General features: G+C 39.8%; 1 protein-coding gene and 1 pseudogene across 6 annotated transcripts in view; both read right to left on the reverse strand.

The window, feature by feature from the left end:
• SUGCT (succinyl-CoA:glutarate-CoA transferase) overlaps nucleotides 1-27,777 on the reverse strand; it is a 760,970-nt gene that overhangs the window by 487,867 nt on the left and 245,326 nt on the right. The window lies entirely within an intron of this gene.
• Nucleotides 26,153-27,210, reverse strand: LOC125160575 (E3 ubiquitin-protein ligase RNF13-like; annotated as a pseudogene).

The following is a 27,777-nucleotide window of genomic DNA, read 5'->3' on the forward strand; positions in this document are numbered from 1 at the left end:
ATCAAATTAGTTCCATTCTCTTATGAAGAAATTGAGTAGAAATAAATTATGAATCATCTAAGCACATCAAAACCAGAGACAAGGTCAGCCTCAGACTGAAATTAAACATTTTAGCTACTCTGACCTATATTCAGGTCATAGAACATGCTCGGGCTACGTAAACAATTCTCGTGAGTTTTCCACTGGATCCTCCATTTTTATGCCTATATAACTTTCCTCTTTTGCCCAACATACTAACAGTGAAAAATATAGTTATTATTCCATCTCTGAAAAAGCTATTCCTCTGTCCCTTTAGATTTGCAGCCCCTCTAGCAAAAGTCTGTGTTCCTAAAAATGGTGTCACTATTTTTAATACAATAAGATGAATAAGTTGTGGCATATTCAAGTGTGTGGTGAAGAAAACCCTACCCAGCTTCATTCTGCATGACAAGTCTTGTTTTATTTATTAGTGAGCAAAACTTGCATGGGACTCTTTACCTACTGACAAGGATTTTTAGATTGTTTGCCTCATCTATGTCCTTATTTTTGTGCCAGGTCAGCAGCATTTTTGTATAAAACCTAATAAAATTATGGGGAAATGACAACAAAAAGAAAATTATTGTGTTTAACATTGTCAACTACTCCCCAAAAGCAAAAGAAGGAAAATGGAAAAATATAAGAATGAACATTGAACATGAGGAATAAGGTTACAGCTTAAAATATAATAAGTGGCCCAGACATCGAGACCAGCTAATGCCTCCCTGCATTTGATCAGGTAATGAACTGCTTCTAACCTATTGGAAATTAAGTGCAACATGAATTTTCCAGTAAGAAGTCTCTGGTGCTCTCACCTATATCCACGGATGACAGTAGTCCTCATCACTAAAAACACACAGAAATCAGCAAGTTGGCAGTGCTCACTATGGAGGGTCCAAAGCTTAACCTGTTTGGAGACTGAGCTTTCTCTTACCCTAAAAAGGGTGGATCCTTCCCAATCAGGATGAAGCAATAAGAGAGGACTTCCTAAAAGTTGAGAGACTGAGACAGAGATTTTATTCCAAAACCATTCAATGTGGCTCTTAATAAACTACAAATATGAACTCCCATCCTAACACATTTGGGCCAAGAATAGAAAAGTTATATACATGTTCAAAAGTGGATTTACAGGAAATAACAGAAAGAAGATACATGGAAATAAACAATACCTGCAAAACAAAGAGAAATCGCACTGTCTGCATGAGTACAGTGTTACTGGGCTTTATTTTTGTTTTATCGTTAGTGTTTCTCCACGGGCGTTTATAAAAAGAATGTTGCCCTTCTTAATTAAGACAGCTAATTTCCAAGCCATACAATGTCAGAAAGCACAAGAGCAGACAGCTTGATTTTCTACATCAGCCATAAACTGCACTCCCATAACCCTCTCTATTCACTCATCTTAAAAATGAACATAGGGGGCACCTGAGTGGCTCAGTCAGTTGAGCGCCCGACTCGATTTCTGCTCAGATCATGATCCCAGGGGCATGGGTTCGAGCCCCACATCGTGCTCCACACTGAGCATGGAGCCTGTGTAATATTCTCTGTGTCTCTCTCTCTCTCTCTCTCTCTCTCTCTCTGCCCCTCTACTCCACTTGTACTCTCTCTCTAACATAATTTGTTTTAATTTTAAAGATAAATGAACACAGATTACAACAACTCATCTTGAATGTCTCAACCACCTCAAATGAAAGGCTGAGAGGATCACAGATGCTTTAGCAGCACAGGATCTGGGACCACCCTCCCGACCACCTTTAGCTTCTTCATTTGAGAAAAAAAGGGGGTGCAGGGCGATAATAGCACTTATTTCATAGATTGGGCATAAGAGATAAAGAATATAATCCATATGAAACATTTAGAACAGTACAAAGACACAGTAAATGCTCAATACATATTAGCTATTGTTATTATTATTACGTGTGTTCACTGAATGTGCTTTTCATGAAGCAATTTGGAATGTTTGGTTAAAAAAAAACGGTAGTTGTTGCAACCAAAAATATTACAGGGAGCAACCTGGAGCATTTTTGAAAGATTACCAGAAAGAAATGGGATCCTGGTTAAGGACGAAGGAACCCTAAGTAGACTAGAGTACTCTAATAGTTGGGATAGGCTTTTCCTTAGAGACCCTTCTTTATTCAAATAGTATATATTCACCAAGTTGCTTTCTCGTCTTGATTTACAGCTCCTGTTATTTCTGGTCTTATGTAAACTTCCCTTCTAGGAAGAAGGATTTGCTATTTTAAGTTATTAAACTAGTTTTGAGCTAAAATCAGAATTTGGTCATTGTGAGTACATTTTCCCCCGGGCTTAATCACTCCTTAGATGAACTGAATGGCCAACTCCCAGACTGCAAAATTGAAGTACAAACCCCAAAGAGTGGAGAGGAGAGGAATGAAGGGTTCCTTAACCTATCTTTCCAGAACTCTCACAAGTTTGGCTGACTCTTCTCTGCTTGGATCCTAACAGTGTGCTGCATAAATTAACAAATTAGCAGCCTCTCACATGCTGTTCCACTTCCGTTTTCTTATCCAGTCTTCAGTGTCCACCACTTCTACTCTACAGGGTTGCAGAGCACCCAGAGGGCAGAGTCTTTGTCTAATCATCCCAAGGTGTAGCCCTGTTGCTTACCTGGTATATAATAGACCCCTTAGGAAGATGAAGTGAAATGAGCATCCTGTCACTGCATCTTTTATTGTCATACAACGATCTCTCAGGTTTAGTGTAATAAAATCCCAAGAAGATTTTTAAACCAGCTGGTAATGAGGGGAAACTCTCCTTTTGAAGACAGAGACTGCAATTTTTAAAAAGCATGGCTTTGTGACATGCAGGCTCGCCCAGAAGGAAAAAGCACCAGCTGGTTATCTTTCCTTAGTCTCCGAAGTTAAGAAGAATCAATTCAAAATTGACAAGAAAGGGGTCAATCACAGATTAACATTAGGATGAAAAAAATGATGTAAAATAAGAGCATTTTAGCAACTTCAGACAGATCAGTTGGGCAGCTTTTTTTGACCATTACTTGTATCAGAGAGGTCCACCCAGTTCTGTTCAAACCCATCCAACTACAGGGGTGGGAAGATTTGCCCCCTCATATTCCACCACTTTTCTAGAGTGTGGGTTCATACTCTATATCTGTAGGAATTGAGTTGAAGGGGGTGTGAGTATCCAAGAACACTGAAAGGTGTCACTTAGGTAAACAGAGTAGAAAGTAAGCAAAATGTGGAGGCACAAAACTGTATCACATCAGTCGAAAGTCAATGAAAAACATGCCGACAGGGGGTTAGGTCCTCACCAAATGCCAATTAGAAGAACAGCTCCTCACATCCTTGCCACAGGTGAGGCATCAGTAAATTCTTCTCAGATGAAGACTCAAGTTAGCTCCCAAGAGTCTCCCATAACAGTGGGCACTGCTCAACCTTTAGAAACTAACTCTGCTCCTACTTGTGAGCCCTATCTCCTCATTCGATTCCGCTCTTTCCTTCCTGCCCCACCAACCCAGGGAATCTTATCTAGTCTTGGTGATGAGAAGCCTTGTTCTGCCTCATTGGGTATAATAGTCATTTGTTGTACCTTCAATCTATCAAAGAGCTTCCGCTCTTCTTTCTTGCAGCCACAGGACCTCCATTTTTTTCAGAGGAACCATCCCTCTCCCATTGTCAATGAACACACTTGGGTAAAACTGACTCTCCTCCTTGAGAAGTAGGGTAAGGTCATGAATTAAAATAAGTTAATCTTCTTACAAACTCTGTCAGTAAATAGAGGAAGAGGGAACACTTTCCAACTCATTTTATGAGGCCAGCATTACCCTGATATCAAAATCAGATAAACATATTACAAAAAACAATGCAACAAACCAGTATCACTCCAGAACGTAGACATAAACATTAAGCGCACACACACACACACACACACACACACACACACACACACAAAAAAAACTGAATTCAGCAACTTTTAAAACTTATCCAATACGTCATGACTTTGTAGCGTTTATGCCAGGAATCAGGGTGAGATCCATTGACATAATTCACCATACTAACGGGATAATGAAGAACATCCACATAATCATCTCTATTTACGCAGAAAAAGCACTTAATAAAATTGAACACCAATTCATGATTTTTTTTAAATCCTCTGTAAACTAGTAATGGAAGAGGGCTTCCTCACTCTGATAGATGAAGTCTTATAAAAAACCTACAACTATCATGAAGTTTGTGTAAAACACTAAACCATTTTTCTCTAATATCAGGAAAAAGCTGGGATCCCTGCTTTCTATGCAACATTGTACTGGAGGAACTAGACAGAGCAGTAAATCAAGAAAAAGACATGAAGGGCATACAGATTAGAAAGTGGAAAGTCAAATAAGCTAATGTGCTCATTTCATTGACATGAGCTCTGTTTGGAGATGGACACATGACCCAAGCCAGGCCAGTGAGGTCCAATTCCTGACTTTGAGTATGAACTCTCTTTTCCGCTGTATTATTTTTTCTTGTGGTGAAGAGACTCTCAAGTCTCTGGGGTCCATCACACAGTCTGAGAATAGAACTACCCCATTAAGTGCAGGGCCTAAAAATGACCTAGTTGAACCATGAATCACGCTAGTCTGAGAGTAGTTCTATCCCTGGAGTATTCCATTATATGAAATAATAAATTCCTTTTTTGGCTTAAGCCAATGTAGGTTGATCACCTAAGAGTCTAATTTTTTTTTTCTAGTATCTTCTTTCTTACCTTAAGTCCCCTTAGGGGTTAGACTTTTGAATTCTTTTCCTGCTATTTTTTCTACCTTGAAGGTTGACTCTAAATATATCTTGCGTGGGTAAAATAACATATAAATTATTATATAAAAATAAGAGCCTGTCATATGTGTGAGAAATAAATGTAATGTGGTAATTTTTTTTTTAATCTCTAACTGGTGAATCAAAGTCAATCCTCTGTAAACCTCTTCCCAGTGTAAAGGGCTGACAATGTAGATTCATCCATTATACTTCTGGATTCACTCCCATCATTAAAATAGTAGTGGAATGCAATCAGACATGGCAGATTTGTTCAGCATAGATGTATAAAATGTATATTTTATTTATACTGATTATGGCAAAATGCAACAGGAGATATGAGAACTATATGGTACACATTTTGTTTTTAAGCATGAAGGCTCAATACAATCAACTGTTGTCTACAACCCCAGGCCATCCCTTTATGAGTCCATCCTTCGTTCATTGTACAAATTCTTCCTAGACTCCTACAAAAATCCTTTTCCAAAATGATGCAAACTAACCCACATTTTTCCCACTCTGATTACCCTGTGCATGTTTTATCTGTGGCTACTGTCACTGTAACATTATTAATATAAAGATTGGACCTCATCATGGAAGTAATTTATTCTTTTCTAAGACCTCAGTTCGACTTGGTCAGAATGTCTCAGGATAGGTTAACCCAAACGAAGACCTCATTTGCTGTGTGATTGCGGGAAGCACAAGTTAGGGAGAAATAAAAGTGAAATCAGGAAAGGAAGAAAAGCCATAAAAAAAAATGAGATAATGATCAGATTATTGCTGTGGCAGGCTGAGACTCAATCCCACTGGGGCCCTTCTGGCAAACCACATACAATATACCTCAGAATTGTCACATCCAGGAAGAGACCAGATAGAATGTGAAAACACTGACAGTCATCCCTCACTGGTGGAGGGTTGCCCAGGGAGGCATGAGTTCCCTGGCATTTCTGAGCTAGCCTATATGTGGGTGAAGCAGTCACCTATGACACAGAAGTAAACCTCTGGCAGAGACACAGAGAGACACAAATGCTTGAGGTGGGAAGCTGTCAGGGACCACACACTGCAGGAGAACTCAGAAGTAGATGCAAGCAGCATGGGGGCAGGAGGGTTGACGTCAACAGTCTCAGTTACACAGGCTGAGATTTCAAGGTATCTCACCTCTGCGATCACAAGAACCCCAACATTCTTCTGTCTCCCATTATCTCCTGGATTTCTCTACAGTCTCCACATGCCTCTTCATTCACCCACTTAAACTATTGTATTTCTACATATAACAACAGATCCAATTCTTGTATTAAATATAATATTTTCCCTTTTGATCAACATCATCCAAAAGACAAAAGAAACTTCTGCTTGATATAATCTGTCCTTTTTCTGACCAGTCTCTGTCTTTAGACTCCTCAAGAATGATCTTCTTGTGGAAACAGGAGCATTAACTTTCAAGAGTTTCAGGAATAAAGAAGACATAGTCCCTGCTCTCCAGCTGCCTAGCAAAGGAAAGAAATCAAGGTCACAAATAACTAAAACATAAGGCAGAATGAGCTAAGTGCCATAAGAGAGGTACATACAAAGTGCTTTGAGGGCTCAACGGAGATAAATATCACATCCAGTTGGCAGGATCAGGAAGGATATGTGAAGGAGGGGGCTTGTGAGCAGAGTTTTGAAGGATGGATGGGATTTTGTCAGTAAAAGGTGGCTAGAGGGCTTTCTAAATATAGAGAATATTATAAGCAAAGCTCCAACCACAGAAAAATGCACGCTCCTCTGAGAAACAGTCTGATTTGGCTGAAGCATAATGTACACATCACAGAGCTATACGGGGGGATACGGCAGGAAAAGACCACTCTGCATGAACTTTTAACCATTTCAGTAATTTATTATCGGAGCTTTCAACTCCTAAAAGTGGCATGACATCAGTGCCTCTGGCGGGAAGGCCAATCAGCAGCATATCATTTTCTAATACCAGGTTAGTATTCATATTTTAAAATTTCCGCACTATCAAACTTGTTGAAAGGAAATGTAGGAAGTCAGAGGAGGTCATTCCCTTACGGTCATATAAAGATAGCATAAAAGTTTAAAAGTCTGTGATCTTTTTTATCTCTGTTTGTCCAAATGGTGTTTAAAGAAAGAAGTGTTGGTTACCGTTTTTGCAAAAGAGTTGGATCAGGTAATAAAAAAAAAAAAAAAGATGAATGAACAAAATCAGTCAAGGCTTAATATTCTCTTCAACAGGTGTCCAAACCTACACATATATGTGAGTTTAAAAGGAAATTAGCCAAAGTAAATAACGTGGGAAATCAACGTTAAACACATTTGTATGCATGTGGTTTTTCTCCACATCCTGGGGGAATTAACATTTTAGTCTTGCTACAGTTCCCCTATTAATCTTTCTCTTACCAGAGTCAAATGGGAAGCAAATCTGCGAAAGTGTTATAACCGAAGCTAAAAGGAAATGATTTCTTTTCTTGCAGAACAAATACTTCAGTTCAGCCTGAAGACTGTTGTAGACAATCAAACTAACAATTGTTTTGTCAACCTGCAAATACACTCACAGCCTTAGCCCAGCTCACAAAGGCATGAGTTCGTCTGCATCAGAAAAATCAGTTCATACTTTTCAGAGCCTCCCCACTTCAGAGTTGTGATGAGGTGTTTTGAGTCCCACTTTTCATGTCCTTCCCAATTTACTTGAAATGGGTCTTAGTAGGAAATATTATTTGCTAAGTAATTTGCTTTTGCCCTACGCAGGGCAAAACAGGTGGGGCTCACTTCTTTCAGTAATGGCCTCACTATGAGTGCATGAGCTAATCTTGAGACATTTAATATTCCCCCATGGGACATCTGGGTGGCTCAGTATGTTAAGCATCAGACTCTAATTTTGGTTTAGGTCATGATCTCACGATTTGTGAGATCGAGCCCCATGTCGGGCTCCGTGCTGACAACACAGAGCCTGCTTGGGGTTCTCTCTCGCTGCCTCCCTGTCTCTCAAAATAAATAAACTTAAAAAAAAAATTGTCCATGATTTCCATGGTTTTCCTCCCATAAAACCTCTTTTACATGCTCTTGGATATAGTTTTCTGGAGTTTCAGAAAAGCTCTTGTTAGAGGCTACTAAATAAATCTAAGGTTTTTCTTAAGGAAAAATTTGGTTCTGCCTCCAAAACCCAAAGTGTGCTTGTTCTATATGAAGACAGATCCTCTATATGTGCTAGAATATAAATTAAAGCTCTGATTTTCATAACAGAATGTCAACTTTCCACTTATAAGTTCTAAGACCTAAAGCCAGACTATGTGAATTGTTAAGCAATTCAGAAACCTGGATGACAGCTTCTTGCCACAGGATTCTCCTTAAAAGCTCTCTAACTTCATTAAAAGATCACTGAGACAATGGGGCCAATGAAGGAGCTCCCCTACTTTCTGAACCGGGTAGAAATGGGACTAGAATGGCTTAGCGCAGATTAATGACTCTCAGACTTTAATCTGCATATAAACCACTTGAGAATCTTGTTAAAATCCAGATTATGATTCAGGAGAACTGGGTTGAGGCTCAAAATTCTGCACTTCTAACTACCTTCCAGGTGATGCCAATGTTCTTAGTTCAGGACCACACGTTGAGCAATGAGGGTGTAAAGCAGGAGTCTGCAAACTGCAGCCCATGCCAATACAGCTAATGAGATAATGGTTTTCACATTCTTTTTTTAAAAAATTTTAATGTTTTTATTTATTTTTGAGACAGAGAGACAGAGCATGAGCAGGGAAAGGGCAAAGAGAGAGGGAGACACAGAATCCAAAGCAGGCTGTCAGCACAGAGACTGATGCGGGGCTTGAACTCACAGACTGTGAGATCATAACCTGAGCTGAAGTCGGACACTCAACCAACTGAGCCACCCACGCGTCCCGGTTTTCACATTCTTAAATGGCTGGTCAGGGGTGGGGTCAGTATCAAAAGAAGAGTAATATTTTGTGACATGTGAAAATTATATGAAATTCACATTTCAGTGTCCATAAGTAAAGTTTTACTGGGATACAGCCATGCTAACTTATTTATGTATTATCTTTGGCTTCTTTTGAGCTAGGACAGAGTTGAATAGTTAAAACAGAGACTTTAGAGCCCACAAAGCCCAAACTATTTTCTGTGTGGCCCTTCACAGGAACCATTTGCTGACCACTGGTCTAAAGCAGTGGTTCTCAACCCTGGCTGCATCATCAAACCACCTACTGAGCTTTAAAAAATATTGATGACCATGGGAACACCTTGGTGGCTCAGTCAGTTAAGCCTCCAACTTTGGCTCAGGTCATAATCTCATGGTTCATGAGTTCAAGCCCTGCATCAGGCACTCTGCTGTCAGCACGGAGTCTGCTTTGGCTCTTCTGTCCCCCTCTCTCTATCCCTCCCCTGCTCTCTCTTTCTCTCTCTCAAAAATAAACACACATTAAAAATATTTTTAAAAAAACACTGATGACCATGTACCACCCAAAATCAGTCAACTCGGAAACTAAGGGGGTAACACTGGCATCATTATTTCTTAAAAGCACTCCCAGGGACTCCTGCTAGCAATCACTTTTGGAAACTTCTGGTCTAAAGGAACTACCCCCTTCCTACGCAATGTCTCAGCACCTATAGACAAAGTCACCAAAGTCAAAGCTTAAAGTCCAGGTCAACTACTCATAGCTTGTCCCTGGGTGACCATCTACATTGTGGTCACCAGGACCCAAGACACAATACTAGCACAATCCTTTGGGTTTGTTGTTGTTGTTGTTGTTGTTGTTGTTCTTCACTCCAGCACTGCAAAACAGGTGATAAAGCTTCACCCCTCTCTACGTCTCTCGCCACATTTATTTTCAAGAATTGTCATTACTTCCTTCTTCCAGATGGCTGAAACAAGCAAGCTGTGTTATCACCGGACTAACATACAGGACCCGTAAGTGATCTGTAAGTACACCCATATTCATTCTTCTCCTTCCTTCCTTCAGGAAAGGAATGGCCTCATAATCCCATGCCAGGTCTGTGTCTCTTTAATTCAGCCCCAGGGCCTCATCTGGGTCCTGCACATTGGTCATAACTTCTCCTGTATTTTTAACCCTTCCCTCTCAGTGGCCTCCTTCCCCACAACCTAGAAACCTGTTAAATCGACCAAAAAGAAAGAGAACTTTCTTGGCATCTTAATTCCCAGCCTAACATTTACGTCTAAACCCAATGTGTCATGATTTGTGTCAACCACTGTCACCATTGTACTAGATTTCTTCTTGCAAAAGTCACCTGTTACCTCCATTGCCTCATTCTGCAGACATTTTCCAACCCTTATAACACTGCTCTCCAGCACTCCACACCTGTTTATCGTTTTCCTGAAATTCTGTTTCTCTGATGCCACACACTGTTGGTTCATCATATCTCTGATTATTCTTGCTCTGTCTCCTTAGTAAGTTCCCCTCTCTTCACCCAACCTAGGTACCCCAGTGGCCCATTGACAGCTCGCTATTCTCACTTGCACCATGATCTTAGTTACTATAATAGCTGCACCTATCATAGCTGCTTGCGATTCCTAAGCCTCTCCACCTCAAATCGCTGCCCACAATGTCAGACTGATATAGTCAATTTCTGTTGAAATTGAAAAATACGTTTGGCTGTATCAAACCCAACATGTCCCAAACTGAACTCATTTTATCTTCTGCCTCATCTTCTTCCTCTATTTTTCTCAGTCTTAACTAGTGACTCTACAAACCACCCAGTTATGCAGTATGGAAATCTGACACTTAGTATTTACCCCTTTATTTCTCTCATCACCCAGAGCTAAGCACCATTAAATACTGCAAGTATGTACCTTAATCACACCCTAAATGGATCCCCTAGCACCACTGACCTAATCCAAGTCTTCATCATCCTCAGAAGACTGAAACTGGACTCCCTCCCTCAGTTTTGTCTACTAAAACCATCTCCTCACCCATTCAGGAGTGATTTACCTAAAACACAGTTACAACCATGCCAGTTATCTGCCTGAAAACTGTCAGGGTCTCTCTATCCTATCAGAACATGCTTAAGCTCTTCAACACAGATTCTCCAATATTTTGACCTTACCTCTCTGGCATCATCCCCTGTCTCATTTAATACTCCCAATACACTGCAAGTTAACAGCAACAGTTCTTCGACTTACAGAATCCTCTACCTGGAATTCCTTCCTTCTCCCTCCCTACTCTCCCATGTCCCCTCCAGAAACACTCTTAGCTCATTCATATACTTTAGGACTCATGTCCCCCAGGCTTGGTGAAGTGTCTACCTCAATATGTCCATAATCGTCTGTGCACTTCTGTGTCACTCACATCATAATGCAGTAGTTGAGAAAACTGGCTAATGACAGAGATCTGGATTCCAACCACTGATGCACCATTTGTCAACATTCTTACCTGAGAAAATCATGTAACTTCTTTAATTTCTCACCTCCTTCATGTGGACAGTGGGGATAATATTCACCTTATTGCTTTGTCATTAACAATTAATGAGATAGGGGCACCTGGGTGGCTCAGACGGTTGGGTGTCCGACTCTCGATTTAGGGTTGGGTCATGATCTCACAGTTGTGGGATCGAGCCCTGCGTCAGGCTCTGCACTGAGAATGGAGCCTGCTTAAGATTCTCGGCCTCTCCCTCTGCCCCTCCCCCTCTCTTGAGCTTGTTCTCTATCAATAAATAAATAAATTAATTAATAAATATTAATGATATAAAGTGCTTAGGATATAACCTGGCACAGAGTAAAACCCAATAAATTGGAATTTTAATATTATCAATATTTGTTTTTGATTTTAAAGCCAGAACACAAACTTGATGAATGTGCTGCATAATTATTCAAATGACTTACTTTTGCAAAGGAATCTGAAAAATACTTTGATATTTTTATCTACTTAAGTTAGTCTTACTAGTGCTCACAAATATCTCTTCCTTACAAAAAGACATTATCTTGACACATATTAAAACAATAACAAGAGATGGGGCGCCTGGGTGGCTCGGTCGGTCGAGTGTCCGACTTCGGCTCAGGTCATGATCTCACGGTTCGTGAGTTCGAGCCCCGCGTCGAGCTCTGTGCTGACAGCTCAGAGCCTGGAGCCTGCTTCAGCTTCTGTGCCTCCCTCTCTCTCTGCCCCTCCCCTGCTCATGCTCTGTCTCTCTCTGTCTAAAAAATAAATAAACATTAAAAAAAAAAAAAACAATAACAAGAGGGAAAGTCTGACAATGACAGGGCAGCATAGTTTTTCTCTGGATAAAGGAATATCTCAAACATATTTCTTAAGTTCTTAATTGGTAAAAACATGAATACTAAGAACCATGGAGGACTTTTTCTAGAAGAAAAAAGATCCCTTATAACTAAATCATTATGAATTATCCACACTCAAAATAATAGGAGATCCTGCTTTTATTTTACTTCAGAGCATAATGTGAAAATATAAAATGTGAAGTTCTACAAGAACATCTGCTAATTTTTAAAATGTTCACATGTTCTGACTTGTGCTTTTCCAGTGATTTGTATTTAAATTCATTTCAATTCCAAAACCAAAATTCTCTCATTATACGTTAAGCCTGTTATAATCACCCTAAGGAAAATAAAATGTAACCTATTACCAACATGCCCACTAGCCTGCTTCATTAAATGCCTATAATTACAGACTATTTGTCAGTAGTGCATAAGAGGGATTCAAACAAATATATTCCAGGTGTAAACCCTCTTACTCAACAGACTTAACCGGATTCATTTTTTTCAGTCTGAACATCAGGATCATTCTGATTGGATTTCTGCTTCATTATTCTACTTTCAATCAAAGAGTGTGTGCGGGCATGTACAAACAAAACTCAGCAATGCAATAACTCAGCAATACAATAAGGTGAGCCCAAGCCCCTCTCCACCTCACAGTTGCAAAGAGGATGCTTCTCTCTGTGCTTGCAACCAATTCCAACTCATCCCCTCATAGGCTGTGTTTCTCTGGGCAAGTAAAAAACTCTTTAAGCCTCATATCGTTCTCTGTGAAATAGGGATAATAATATCTATCTTAGGAAGGTTTAGGGGAGCATAAATGAGAATGCACAAAGACGTAAAGTACTTAGCACAGCACCAGGACGCATTAACATGATCTCCTTACACGGCACCTACTGAGTGCCAGGCTGTGTTCTGGGGACTTTCTGTGTATTAATTCCTTTAAATCTTTAATAGCCCCATGGGGTAGGTACTATTATCATCCTCCTTTAATAGATGAGAAACCAAATGTAAACCACAGTTGTGATTATTTCACAGGGCAACAGGACCAGATAAATGGTATTAATGCTCACCACTCCTAAAGGTTCAGCAAGAAAAGTAAATCTTAATGCCCCTAATGCCTAATCCTAAGGCATCCATTGCACAGAACAAATTAACTTCTCTCCTATCAAACTAGAAAGTACCATCCACAGGAGAGTTGTGAATAGCCGCTCAAATAGTTTTCTGCTTTCTGTTGTTCAGCTGAAGAACTCCAAAAAACATATGCTCTCAGTCCTATCCAATTATTCTCTGCCTTTGCCTCAGCATTACCAATAGCCATGGTCCTATTTGCCCAAGCTATGGAGCTCCGATTTCTGTGGTAAAGAAATCAGACCAAGGGCACCTGGGTGGCTCAGTTGGTTAAGTATCTGACTTCAGCTCAGATTATGATGTCACAGTCATGGGTTCAAGCCCAACGTCGGGCTCTGTGCTGACAGCTTAGAGCCTGAAGCCTGCTTCAGATTCTGTGTCTCCCTTTCTCTCTGTCCCTCCCCTCTCATGCTCTGTCTCCCTCTCTCTCAAAAATAAATAAATATTTGAAAAAATCAGATCACAGAGGTTAAGTCAGGACCATTCATTTTTGGGGGATGTGGTAGAAAAATCTATACTTGGATACGTGCTGGGATAATGCACTGAGATATTAACTAGCTTTTTGGTTTTAGTGCCACTGAATGATGTCAAAGGGTGAAATGACATTGAGTAGTTTCTATTTTCTATTTTGCCTACTTATTCTCCACCCCTACTTTCTAAGAACGGATGGCCAGGCCTTCTGCATTCCCTTGCCACAGTGTAGGCTGCAGGGATGAGGCGAAGTAGCCTTAAGAGAACCTCTTTTCCTTGCTATAGTTTTCCAAAAGCTTTGTTCTAGGGAAACAAACAAAAGCTAATGCATTTTAGCATTAGCTAAATGTGAGAGTGTGAGAGTGTGAGATAAAGGTGGGGACAGGGGTGGCACAAGCAGCAAGACTGTCCCAGGCTTAATGAAGGGCTGGAAGTCTGTGGGACCTTCAGCAAAGGTATCTGAAGCTTCTCCCTTACAGAATTCCAGGAAAGAGGCTGGGTCTCCATAGGAAACAACAGCAAAGTGGCCACGAAAGACTCCATTCAGAGCACCTGAGCCCAGTGGGTCCCCACATGCTGGGTGACACAGTCGTCACAACACCATCTGACCCCAAAGGATTGGCTGGGGAAATAAAAGTAGGTACATTAGGGGGTCCAACTAAGGCGCTTTAGAAAGGGAGGGAAGGCTTTTGTTCTTATAGTTGTTGTCAAAACAAGTGACAGTCACAGATGCCAAAAACATCCTACAGTGACACGTTCTACGCCACAAAACCTGTCCCACCCAAAATGCCAGGACACTCTGTTAAGAGACACTGGCAGGCCATGGGTATCAAAGTGGAAACTAATTGGGACGAAAAGACCAAGGATCACCCTTGAACGCTCTGTTCTGTGCAACACGCTCAGGAGCTGGACCCCGTAATTTTGTGAGAGAGAGGGAGTGCCTTTATGACTGAGACTCAATTCAAGCTAGTGGGATGGGAGCTCAGAGCTGGATGTAGATTTATTTAAAAGAAAAAAAAAGAATGTAGCATTTCTTATTACTGGAGCTTACTGAAAAGACTGATATGCCCCATAGCTATTTCATTTTTAAGAGTACAGTGTTTAGGGCCTTTCTGCAAAGCATGAGCACCTCTTGAGCGCTCTTCTGAACACTCCTTTGTACCATCTTCTGTACTATTCTGAAAATGCCCTTCCGCACTGCATCTATGTCTTAGAACAATGAAGAAAGAACCAACCCAGGTTCCTGTCCCAAAGAGAACACCCCATATTTCTTTACTCTGAATTTCTTATGAAAATGGCAGCAGTGATTGTATTTTTAAAGTTTTATTTTAAGCCATTTTATTTATAATCAATAAAATCTGGTTAAGCATCGGCATATGCATCCATCCCACCTAACAATTGTTCCATGTCACAAGAAGATTGGCAAGGAAGGACTCGGGCAGTGCTTTATAAAGTGACACAAATTATTAGTTTCGTGAGAAATGTCCACACGTCACCTTAAAAGCTGTAAACAGCCATGTGCGTTAAAAAAATAAGATTACAAAGAGACATGAACGATTTTCGACTTTTGTAGAAAAATTAATTTGATCCAAGGAATAAAACACTAGATGTAGCATCTAAAAAGGTACCATAGGGTGGGGCACCTGGGTGGCTCAGTCGGTTAAGCGTCCGTCTTCGGCTCAGGTCATGATCTTGCGGTTAGTGAGTTCGAGCCCCTTGTTGGGCTCTGTGCTGACAGCTCAGAGCCTGGTGCCTGCTTCACATTCTGTGTCTGCCTCTCTCTTTGCCCCTCCCACCCCTAGCACTCTGTCTCTCTCTCTCTCTCTCTTGCTCTAAAACTAAATAAACATGAAAAAAATAATAAAATAAAATAAATAAAAGGTACTATATGGTGTAATTCTTCATACTTTTACTAAAAGGAAAGAGGGGGAAACATAGTCCCTTTTTTATATGGGAGAAGATTGCACAAAGTCAGATTTCTTGCCCAAGGACAGTGATCAGTGGACATAGGATCCAAATACTGCACAGAGATTAAAACACTAGTTAGATCCCATTCTCTTACAAGCACTGTATCTTTTTTTTTTTTAACATTTATTCATTTTTGAGGGACAGACAGACACAGAACATGAGCAGGGGAAGGGCAGAGAGAGAGGGAGACACAGAATCCGAAGCAGGCTCCAGACTCCGAGCTGTCAGCACAGAGCCCGCCGTGGGGCTCGAACTCATGAACTGTGAGATCATGACCTGAGCCAAAGTCAGACGCTCAACCGACTAGGCCACCCAGGTGCCCTGACGAGCACTGTATCTTTTTAAAAAGACATCACTCGGGGCGCCTGGGTGGCTCAGTCGGTTAAGCGTCTGACTTCAGCTCAGGTCACGATCTTGCGGTCCGTGAGTTCGAGCCCCGCGTCGGGCTCTGGGCTGATGGCTCAGAGCCTGGAGCCTGCTTCCGATTCTGTGTCTCCCTCTCTCTCTGCCCCTCCCCCGTTCATGCTCTGTCTCTCTCTGTCTCAAAAATAAACGTTAAAAAAAAATTTTTTTTTAAATAAATAAATAAATAAATAAAAATAAAAAGACATCACTCATTGAACACTTAGTACATACAAAGCAGTATGCTTCAAATATTCATCTCACTTAAGTTTTACTAAGAGGTAGATACAATTTTCCCCACTTTACAGCTGAAGAAACTGAGGGCAGTGGCATTAAGTAGCTTACACAAGGTCACCCAGCAAGTAAGTACTGACTGAAATCCAGCCAGGACTGTTGGACTCCAAGGCCATGCTCCCAGCTATGAGTCCTCCTTCTTTCTTTACCCCTCACACAGTGAAGAGATTTCATTCATTTCGGAATTAACATGGATTCTCCCTAGTGGCCATCAAGGACTCTGGCACTGACAACTAAAATATGAATTAATAGGACAATATTCAATTTCCTTAATATGTTATAGGGGAGCCTGGCTGGCTCAGTCGATTAAGTGTCTGACTTCAGCTCAGGTCATGATCTCGAGGTTTGTGGGTTCAAGCACCATATCAGGTTCTGTGCTGACAGCTCAGAGCCTGGAGCCTGTTTCAGATTCTGTGTCTCCCTCTCTCTCTCCCCCTCCCCTGCTCGCACTCTGTCTCTCTCTGTCTCAAGAATAAATAAACAAAAAAAAATTTTTTTTAATGTTATGATCATTGAAAAGAGCCCTCCCTGGTTTTATCTTCCATAGTTCCCAATCTCTTCCTCTATCAGTAACACTAATCACACCACATTTTAATTACTTGTTTCATATGCCAGACACAAGACCCTTGAGGACAGGAAAGGTTTCTAGCATCATTTACCATACTCTCAACACCTAATCTCCACACCTGGCACATAGTAGGCTGTCACTAAACATTCGATGAATGAAAAATTGAAGAAGCCAGGGCAGTCTTATGAGCTAAAGGAAGCATGGCATAGTGGTAACACCAGGGTCAGTAAGCCTTCATTGTCCACTGCTGGATAATCATTGACTTATAGAGAACCAGTGGTCCAAGGAGACAAAACAAGAGCAGAGATGAACAACTGTAACTCCACCTACCTACAACAACTTTGAAAGCTCTTCACAAGAGAACTAATGGCTAACCCCCAACATAGGCATGAAACTCTCATACCTGGTTTTCTCTGTGTTTCCTCCATCACACTTCCTTCTATCCTTAAATCGCATACATTCATCTTTGTATCCCCAGCATCCCATAAAGCACCTACACATTCAGTCTTTCTTTATCTTCTACCCAGCGCTCTTAGCATTGACCTACAGTTATGATTTCTTTATGCCTCTTTTCAATAATGACTGGCCCTTACCTGTAGTATTTCTCCACAATCAAGCCTCAACCCATATTCCAAATCTATTACTCACTGTCCATCCCTTGACCCATTTTAGTGTCATCTAAAGAGAACTACCTGCTGATGTTCTGACAATCTTCCTTTGATCATGCAGTTCATTTTGCACCAAACGCCCTTCGTTTTCACGCTTGAGCCCAGCTCAATTATCACTCCCTCCAGGAAGCCTTCACAAACTTATTCCCAATGGACGTAAATTCTTTCTTCATCTCAATTCCCATATTTTATCTAGATTTTTCTTTCAGCATATATAATTTTAGTCTATAAATTCATATATTGCTTTACATTACCTACTAGATGAAAAGTTCCCCGAAGGCAAATGCCACATATCAGCCACTTCTGTATCTTTTAGATCAAGTAGCACATTGTCTTCCACGCAGTGGTGCTTTATAAGTTGAGTAAATAAATGAACGAACAAGAAGTTAAGTGCATCTTTGTCCTGTTATTCTTATGTCTTGAACCTGGCTTAATAGAAGGGGCATTAAACATAAATCATAAGTCCTACTTCCATTTTTCTCAGAAGCAGCTATGAATCAGGCAAGTTCCTTAACCTGCATGGATTCTAGTTTCCTTGTCTGACAAAGGAGTGAACAAGGGTTGATCTCTCAAGCCAATATTAATGTGTCAATATATTATGTAGTATAAAATATGTGAAAAATTCCAACCAGAGAAAATAGGATTCTCCTTACCCTGTGCCTAGTAACTCTCAGTGTTTCTTCAGAGCTCAACTCATCATCACTTCCAGAGAAATTTCCCTGATGACCATGATTACATCAAATCCCTCCACACAATGCTCTCACAGCACTATAAATCTCCACTTTGCATGATTTACGATACTTACGATTTTTATTCATTTCTGTATTACTTAATTAAAGTCTACCCCTATTTAGCTCCCCTACATTTAATAAAATGAATATGAAAAATGAAAATGAGTGTAACCTGTCTTAGAATAGGAGATCTTACAAACAGAAGTATATTTCTCAGTAGTTTTCTTTGTAATGTATATAATCACGTATGTTTCAGCATTTAAATGCTTTCCACAGATGATGGAGAAAAGCTAGGTGATCACAATTTCAAAGAGTTAACATAGTTTTCAAAACATCTAATTTGAGGGGCGCCTGGGTGGCGCAGTCGGTTAAGCGTCCGACTTCAGCCAGGTCACGATCTCGCGGTCCGTGAGTTCGAGCCCCGCGTCAGGCTCTGGGCTGATGGCTCAGAGCCTGGAGCCTGTTTCCGATTCTGTGTCTCCCTCTCTCTCTGCCCCTCCCCCGTTCATGCTCTGTCTCTCTCTGTCCCAAAAATAAAAATAAAAAAAAACAGTTGAAAAAAAAAACATCTAATTTGACATTTCATCAAAGACTACATATTCAAATAATATGGTCTCAGACATTTCTAAGCACGAAATCTAAATTAAATTCTCTTTTGTTTTATTTCAACTCTTTGCTATTTTAATTTGTATTTTTTCTCTATTTAAAAGAAATTTGTTGAGGCACCTATGTGGCTCAGTCAGTTAAGTGTCTGACTCTTGATTTGGGCTCAGATCATGACCCCAGGGTCATGGGATTGACCCCTGCATCAGGCTCCATACTGAGCATGGAGCCTGCTTAAGATTCTCTTTCTTTCCTTCTGCCCCTGTCCCCTGTTCTCTCTCTCGCTAAAATAAAAATAATAATAATGATTTAGAAAAAGAAATTTATCTATAAAACAACTCATCACATGTGTTTTCTTGGATCATTAGTTAGGTAAAAATACCAATTTAGAGATTCTATTCATGATATAGAAAGTAAGCCCCCTATTATGAGCAAGGAAAAAAACAAAAATATTTCTTTCTATCCATAACTTAATATTTGATTTTTAAATCAACAAATAACAATTAAACAGATCTAATTAGTTAAATAAAATATCAATGAAATCTTTTATAAATGCAAATCTTTCATGTGAATACTAAGGAAAGACTATCATTTGTAGTCTAACCTAGCTGTAGTACAGCTAACCAAAGCAGTAGGAAATAAAATTTGAAATGCTTAACTTGATATAAACATTTGAAACATATTGGTTTCTTTATCTCATGAATATATCTAAATTAACACAAATATATTAGATTTAATAAGGTGTAACCCTTTGTTCCTTGCTAAGTCCATGTAAACCATTATAGTTAGCACTGTAATTACGAGTTAAAGGTATGATCTTAGACACAAAGCCAAGGTTTTATATCGTCTTTTACATGCTCCTTTCTATACATTTGAGGAGTATTCTTTACCATAAAAAGGAGAAATTGACTGAAACTAGTAACCCATGACCTCTTCCTATCCAGTAATGTGGAGTGGATGCTCCAAATCCTTGGGAGTGTTGTTCTCTCAAGGGACAACATGAGACGAGCTAAGCTCACTTCCTTCTACCTTAAAATAGCTCTTTACATTTTTAATCATAAATATATGAAGAGTATAAACATGTGAAGAGTAAACCTACAAGCAATAAAATTCTATTCCTGATAACACAATTCTGAGAGCCACTAGATTATGCAAGATCCTGAAAAACTATCTCTAGAAAAGAAACATGCCCATAAGACTCTTAAAACAGGATACTCAGGGACACATGAAAATAAATATACTAAAAGAGCATTGCTTATATTTTCAAATATATTAGGCATTTTTTGAAAAATAATAACAGTGCTATTAATTCAGTATCCATGTCTTAATTACCAGGTCCAAGAAATGTCTAGGGTTTTACAGACAGATGCCCCTCCCTTGATGGTAGGAACTACATTACTCTGGTTCTGTGTAATCAGCAGAACTTGCATGATGTGTTGGATGAATAAGTTAAGTTCATCAACCTCTTCTAAAATAACTGTCCAAAGAAAGAAATATAAAATAAATATAAGCACAAATGACTGACATGAAAAAAAAGACCACTTATTGTCTTGTTCCTTAACCAAATTTTTCCAGATGTTACATAGTTATCTGTTCTGACAGAATTTTTGTGTGCCCATTTGTGATTTTTTTAATGATTAGGATATTTGGTACAGTGGGGGGGACAAGGGAGATAACATATTTTGGACTTTCCAATATAATCATTAATGTATCAGGTTTCATTACATCCACACTGGCACAACACCACTGGGTCTAGGGTGGCTCCTGTAAAATGGAAATAACCTTATCACACTGATTTAGAAATTACTGAATTTCATATTTTTTTTCTGAAAAAGCAATCAACAGATTTAGGAGTTTCTTGTGGGGAAGGGGTTGTTTATTTTGTTGTTTTTTTTTTAAGTTTATTTACTTTGAGAAAGAGAGAGAGAGAGAGCTGGGGAGGGTCACAGAGAGGGAGAGAGAGAATCCCAAGCAGGTTCCACACCACCAGTGCAGAGCCCGATGTGGGTCTTTGAACTCCCAAACTGTGAGATCAAAACCTGAGCCAAAATCTAGATAGAGTCAGATGCTCGACCGACTGAGCCACTCAGATGCCCTGTTTATTTTGTTTTGTACAAGAGCAAAACTGGTAATGCTTTGTGGACAGTTTTTTAAAGGAATTGGAGTTTAAAAGAATTTAAATTGTGAAGGTGACACATTCACATTTTAATATTTTATCCATGTGAACAAAAGAAACAGTACTATAAGACTGGGACAAACAAACCTAAATAATACAACTGCCTTATAATATTCCTGCACAAAGGGAACTAAAAACACAATTTACATATTATTAAAAGTTTCTCATTACTATTACTATTACTAGTACTAGTACTACTATTTCTATTATTTATATATTATATATCCAGCCACATTCAGGGTCATACAGACTTGCAGCATAATACTGTGATAAGAATCGAGCTCTTAAAGAATCAAATAACTTGAATTTAAAAAGATAAAACAAAGTGAATTCTTTCATTTTTCTCAACACATTCCACCACACATTCTTTAAAACCAAAATTCCCATTTTATAGACATTTACTATTTATTTTAAAGTAAATAATTCTGCACCATTTCAGAAAGTCAGTACTGAATCACAAAACCTCTATCCCAAAACCTAACAAAATAAATACAAAAAGGAAAAAGAATCAAAATGTGCAAGCAGCAAGCAGAAGAAGACAGCAGTAACACCACAAATTTTGATAAGTGCCATCATAGACAACAGACTGAAGATTTATGATATCAACATTTAGCTCCTTTCATTATTGTCCAGAAGCATTATGGAGATGAAGGAAACTGAATCCAGAAAATTGTGAACATTCTTACTGATATTCCTCAATTAGGAATGAAGTAGAATCTAGAGGATGAAATGTGACTCAAAGAAAAGGCCAATAGGAATCGAGGGGGAAAAAAAACAAAAAAAGACCAGTAATGCCACTCCAAAGTACAGAATCTTGCCCTTTCAGAGGTAAACCATAAACACAGCAAGAAGTGTCACAAAAGACTTGCCATTTGGCTATTCCCTGTTTAGGAGGCAGCCTGCACACTCATCATCACCTCAAAAAACAAACAAGGACTTACAAAAATGAAAGAAAAAGAAATTAATACTAAAACTATAGTAAAGTCATAAGGCAAAACTATTGTTAAGTCCTCTCCCCTCCATCCTGTAAAAACACTTCACCCAAAAGCCACATGTTGGAGTGACATCAGCAAATATGGAAGGCTAAAGACCCCCAAAATTCTCTCCTCCACATAACAATAATATCATTGGTGAAAATAGTCAATAAAACTTTTTCAGAACTTTGAAAATTAACGAAAGGCTTGTGGCAATCCAGAGAGCATTTATTTTGGAAAAACAGCTGAGTCACAGTAAGAACAGTGAGCTTCATGACATTTTAACTTAACCTATTCCCATCCCCCAATTCCAGCTACCCAGTAGCCTTGAAAATCAGTAGTCTGCAATCACAGTGAAAACCAGCTGTCTAGCAGCCACTAGCGGATACAGAATGGGGTTGGAACTTTCAAGGCCTCATTAACAGAAAATTGTCAGTATTTGACCTATCTGGAAGACCCATTTGGAAGGCTTCTTTTTTTATTGATTTTTTTAAATTTTAATTCCAGTATAGTTAACATACATTGTTATATTAGTTTTAGGTGTACAATATAGTGGCCTGAAAATATCCAAGGTATGATCTCAATCTTTTTGTACTTGTTGAGGGCTGACTTGTGTCCCAGTATGTGATCTATTCTAGAGAATGTTCCGTGTGCACTCGAGAAGAATGTGTACTATGCTGCTTTAGGATGAAATGTTGTGAATATATCTGTTTAGTCCATCTTATCCAATGTGCTATTCAGAGCCATTGTTGATTTTCTGTTTAGATGATCTGTCCACTGTTGTAAGTGGGGTATTGAAGTCCCCTATTATTATGGTATTATTACCAAGGAGTTTATGTTTGTGATTGATTTATATATTTGGGTGTCTCACGTTGGGGCATAAATATTTACAATTGTTAGATCTCCTTGGTGGATAGACCCCTTAATTATGATGTAATGCCCTTCTTTATCTGTTACAATCTTTATTTTAAAATCTAGTATGTCTGATATAAGTATGGCTATTCCAGCTTTCTTTTGACAAACATTAACATGATAGATGGTTTTCCATCCCCTTACTTTCAATCTGCAGGTGTCTTTAGGTCTAAAACGGGTCTCTTATAATCAGCATATAGATGGGACTTGGTTTCTTATCTATTCTGATACCATATATCTTTTGATTGGAGCATTTAGAGCATTTAACGTTTGACATTTACAGTGAGTGCTGAAAGAGATGAACTTGGTGCCATTGTGGTGCCTGTAGAATTGGGTGTTTCTGGTGATGTTCTCTGGTACTTTCTAGTCTTTGTTGCTTTTGGTCTTTTTTGTTTTGTTTCATCTTTTCTCCAAAGAGTCCCCCTTAAAATTTCTTCTGGGGCAGGTTTAGTGGTAACAAACTCACTTGGTTTTTGTTTGGGAAACTCTTTATCTCTCCTTCTATTTTGAATGACAGCCTTGCTGGATAAAGAATTCTTGGCTGTATATTTTTCCAATTCAGAACGTTGCATATATCCTGACACTCCTTTCTGGCATGCCTAATTTCTGTGGATAGGTCTACTGTGAACCTGATCTGTCTTCCCTTATACTTAAGGACTTGTTTTCCCTTGTTGCTTTCATAATTCTTTCCTTGTCTGTCTTGGAGAACTGAAACTATGAAGCCCTCTATAGTCAGTACACTAAGCAGATGGAAGGACTTGTGCTGGTCTTCTAGGGTATGTGCTCAGAGGGTGCAGTTGGGCGGGACTTGGTGTAATGGCTCCATTCTCCACTAGGTGGCGCTGCTTACATTACTTGGGTGGATCAGTGTGACACGCATGCATGTGTGCAGGAGAGGTAGAAATGGCTTCACCCAGCTCCCTAGTCTTGGGCACAAGAACCTTGCTCTCTCACCCACCAGCGATTAAGCCCCTCCTTTGTCTCAGGCCTCTGTCCACTCCCCGCCTCTACTCTGTCCATGTCCAAGCTATCCGCTTACCAGGCAGCACCTCCCTCCAGAGTTTTATATCAGATGGGGTTGTATTTCAAAATCACACACTTCAGAGACCCCTGCAGCATGGACTCAGGCCAACTCTCTGGGGGTGGGTCTTGCTGAGGGTGGCCAGGTGCCGACTTGTCCCAGAAAATGTTTGTGCAATAGTGCAGCGACAGAGCTTCAGAGATTATAACAAATCATAACACCCAGCTGGCACAGGTTTCACCATACTCTGGCATCTTTTTCCCAATACCAGCAAACATGGCTGCTCTCCAGAGTCTGTTGGGACTGTTGCCTGTGGGGAGGCTCTATGCCCTCTACCAAATGCTCTCCAAGCAGGGGAACTGCTTCTTCCTGTGTGGCACACGAACCTCTCAGACTCTGCTGCCTGTTCCTGGTGATTCGCCCTACTTCCTCACCAGAGCACAGCCAGCCACTGAGCTCTGGAACTTCAGACTGCACTCCACTGTTTATAGAATCCTGGTGATACTGAAACCCTCTCCTTTCTTCCCATCAGTGATTTTGGGGAACAGATTTCTTGTTCAGTCCCCTGTGAGTGTTTTCACTCTCTCCCTCTCTTTCTCTCCAACTACTTCTGGGGGAGTGTTTTTCCTGCACTCTCCCAGTGTGCTGCACTCTCCCCCCTTCTCTGTCCTCTCTCTACAAAAACAGCTACCCTCCGGCTTTTCTCTCCCCCCTTCACCTCTCCGCAAGGCAAGGTGTACCTGACAAGCTCGGAGGCTCAAGTTATGCAAATTGTGTTAATCCTCAGATCAATTTCCTAGGTGTGCAAAAATGGTTTGGGGCTGATCTGGCTGTGTTTCAGGGATGGGACAGAGGGTCTCCACTCTGCTCTGCCATTTAACATCTTCTCTCAGGTGTACAATATAGTGATTTAACAATTCTACACATTAATTAGTGTTCATCATGATAAGTATACTCTTTATGGAAGGCTTCTTTTTATCTGACCTAACTCAGAGTTCCCTCAATGCCAATAGCCTTGTCTTGGGGGCATTTGTTAATTGTTTAACATCACTGCTGACTGAGGCAGTGCTGGGGCCAACAAAAGACTAAGCAAAAGCTTATCAAGGGAAATCTGGGGAGTGAAATGTCAATAAGGAGCTTTGAAAAGCACCAAAATATTCCTGGAAATCTAAAAGGTCCATCACATGTGTGGGGTTGTTTGCATCTCCAGAGCTGTGCACATGCTCAGAAAAGGAGCTGAGAAGACCCTAGTTCTCAGCTGTGACTGACCTTGAAGCTATGTGCGAGCAGGAAGTAAAAGTAAAGCAGAATTGTCAACTGCCTTTCTGAGTGTCAAAGACATACACAACACATACAGACAGCCCCTCAGCAGAAACTCGGAGACTTACTGGTTCCACAAACTTACACAAATCTCTGTCCAATCATTAATTGATCACCAAGCTAACAGAGAAGAGACTTCAGTGATCACACACAACAAGTACAGACTTTACAGACTGAGTTCAGAAAAATCATTAGGCAAACAGCAACAACAAACCCTGAAGAGGGAGAAGAATCTGATTTCCAGAGTTGCTGCATAATATTATTTTATTATAGCACTCATACTATTCTTTATTTACATTTTAATATAAAAATTTGAAGTACAGTGAAAAGTTGAAGAAATTCTTTAATACACATATATCCACTACCTAGATTCTATAATTAACGATGTACTGCACTTTTTTAAATCACCTATCTATCCATCAATACATCTTTTTTTCTCTTCATTTTTTAACAGTGCACTTCAAAGTAAGTTGCAGATAATCAGTATACTTTAGCCCCCAAATACTTTAGCATATGTATCATTACTTAGAGTTTAGTATTTTTCTTAGTTTTTCCTCCCTTAGGTAAAACTTATATACAATGAAATGCACCAAATTTAAGTCTACAGAAATCTCTGCAATCTAAACCTCTCTCAAGATACAGAATATGACTTATCACAAAACAAAAAAGTTTCCCATACCCATCTCAGTATATCCCTCACCCTTTTCTAGCCCCCCCACCAGAAGCAATCACTGTTCTGAAATTTCTACCCAGATTATCTTCACTTTTTCCAGACCCAATCATATAAATGGACTCATGCAATATGTACTCCTTTATGTAAGACTCCTTTTACTCAATACAATGATTTTTAGAACACCCCATGTTATTTTTAAAAATATATTTAATGTGAATTTACCTACTAAATGAAAATGACTATCAACGTGAGACAGATGCCCACTATCATGAGAAAGGGATTAGATGGGATTCCAGAGGAAGACTAGCTTGTGGAACTATGATAATGTGCCCCTTTTCTCATATGTGAATTCATCTTTCAGGGAATTAGCTGATGATTCCCCAGTAAAGACAGATGGAATGTCAATTTTCTTTAGCACATCAAAGTTGTTGGATCCCATGCTAATGAGGTTATCAGAGTCAATATTGTCAACTATGTCTGCTTTGTATCCTGCTCTCTGTGAATTTAAAACCTTTACATCAGGGGCACCTGGGTGGCTCAGTTGGCTAAGCATACAACTCTTGGTTTCAGCTCAGGTCATGATCTCAAGGATTCGTAAATAGAGCTCCACATCAGGCTCTGTGCTGACAAAGCAAAGACTGGTTGGGATTGTCTCTCTGCCCCTTCCCTGCTAATGATCTCTCTCTCTCAAAATAAATAAACACTAAAAAAAATAAATAAAACCTTTACATCAAAATTACAATCAAGTCTTCTAATTACCACAGTGAAAGTGCCAGATGAATTGTCTTTTAGTGGGGGAGGCACTATGGGTTCACAGTGTTCTCTGGTTTTGAATTAATCAAATACCCTTTAGGAGCACCTGGGTGGCTCAGTCAGTTAAGCGTCCAATACTTGATTTCCACACAGGTCATGATCTCTTGGTTCATGAGTTCGAGTTTCAAGTCTGGCTCTGCACTGACAGCTCAGAGCCTGCTTGGAGTTCTCTGTCTAACCCCCCGCCCCTCCCCCACTCATGCACACATGCTCTCTCTCTCTCTCAAAAATAAATAAATAAACATTAAAAAGAAAAATAAATTAAAAAAACAAATCTTTAAACCTTCAGCTGGAAGTCTATAACCAAGTCTTACTGGACAGTCACCAAATGTCTGAGATGCATTTTCAAAATTATATGCTAAAATGTCTGCTTCTATAGGTAGCAGGTTTAAGAATGCAAAGAGCTGGATAGTCAAGAATGAATAGACTTGTGTGGCTGATAGAATAAGCATACTTATGGAGAGTAGCATCTCATTGTAAGATCACCTGACTGGCCAACTGGGCAAGGATAAAAACCTCATCCCCTCTGTATGGTGTCCAGGCTGAAATCTGGACAGATGGGACCAAAACCCACCAACGTCTCAGGTAGAGTGGGGGTTGCATTTCATGAGAGCGGCATGAAAGCTGAAAGCAAGTACCTGGTCACCAGGCTTGGAACTGTACTGATGTCAGCACTCTGAGCTTGACACACACCATCCCCAGGACTCAGCAAAAGTCAAACCCACCACATAATATTATTTTAAATGTGCAATTCTGATAACAACAAAAACATGAAATATGCAAAGAAACAAAATTTATGGCCCTTAACAGGGAAAAAAAGTAGTCTACAGAAACTGTTCCTGAGGAAGGCCAGACATTGGACTTACTAGACAGACTTTATTAGTTTCCTAGGGCTGCCATAACAAATTATCGTGATCTTGCTAGGTTTAAATAACATAAAATTATTCTCACATAGTTCTGGAGCTCAGAAGTCTGAAATTGAGGGGCTGGCATGGTTACATTCCCTCAAGAGGCTCTAGAGAATATTCCTTTCCTTG

Source organism: Prionailurus viverrinus, chromosome A2, assembly GCF_022837055.1.
Source record: "Prionailurus viverrinus isolate Anna chromosome A2, UM_Priviv_1.0, whole genome shotgun sequence".
Classification (NCBI taxonomy): Eukaryota; Metazoa; Chordata; class Mammalia; order Carnivora; family Felidae; genus Prionailurus; species Prionailurus viverrinus.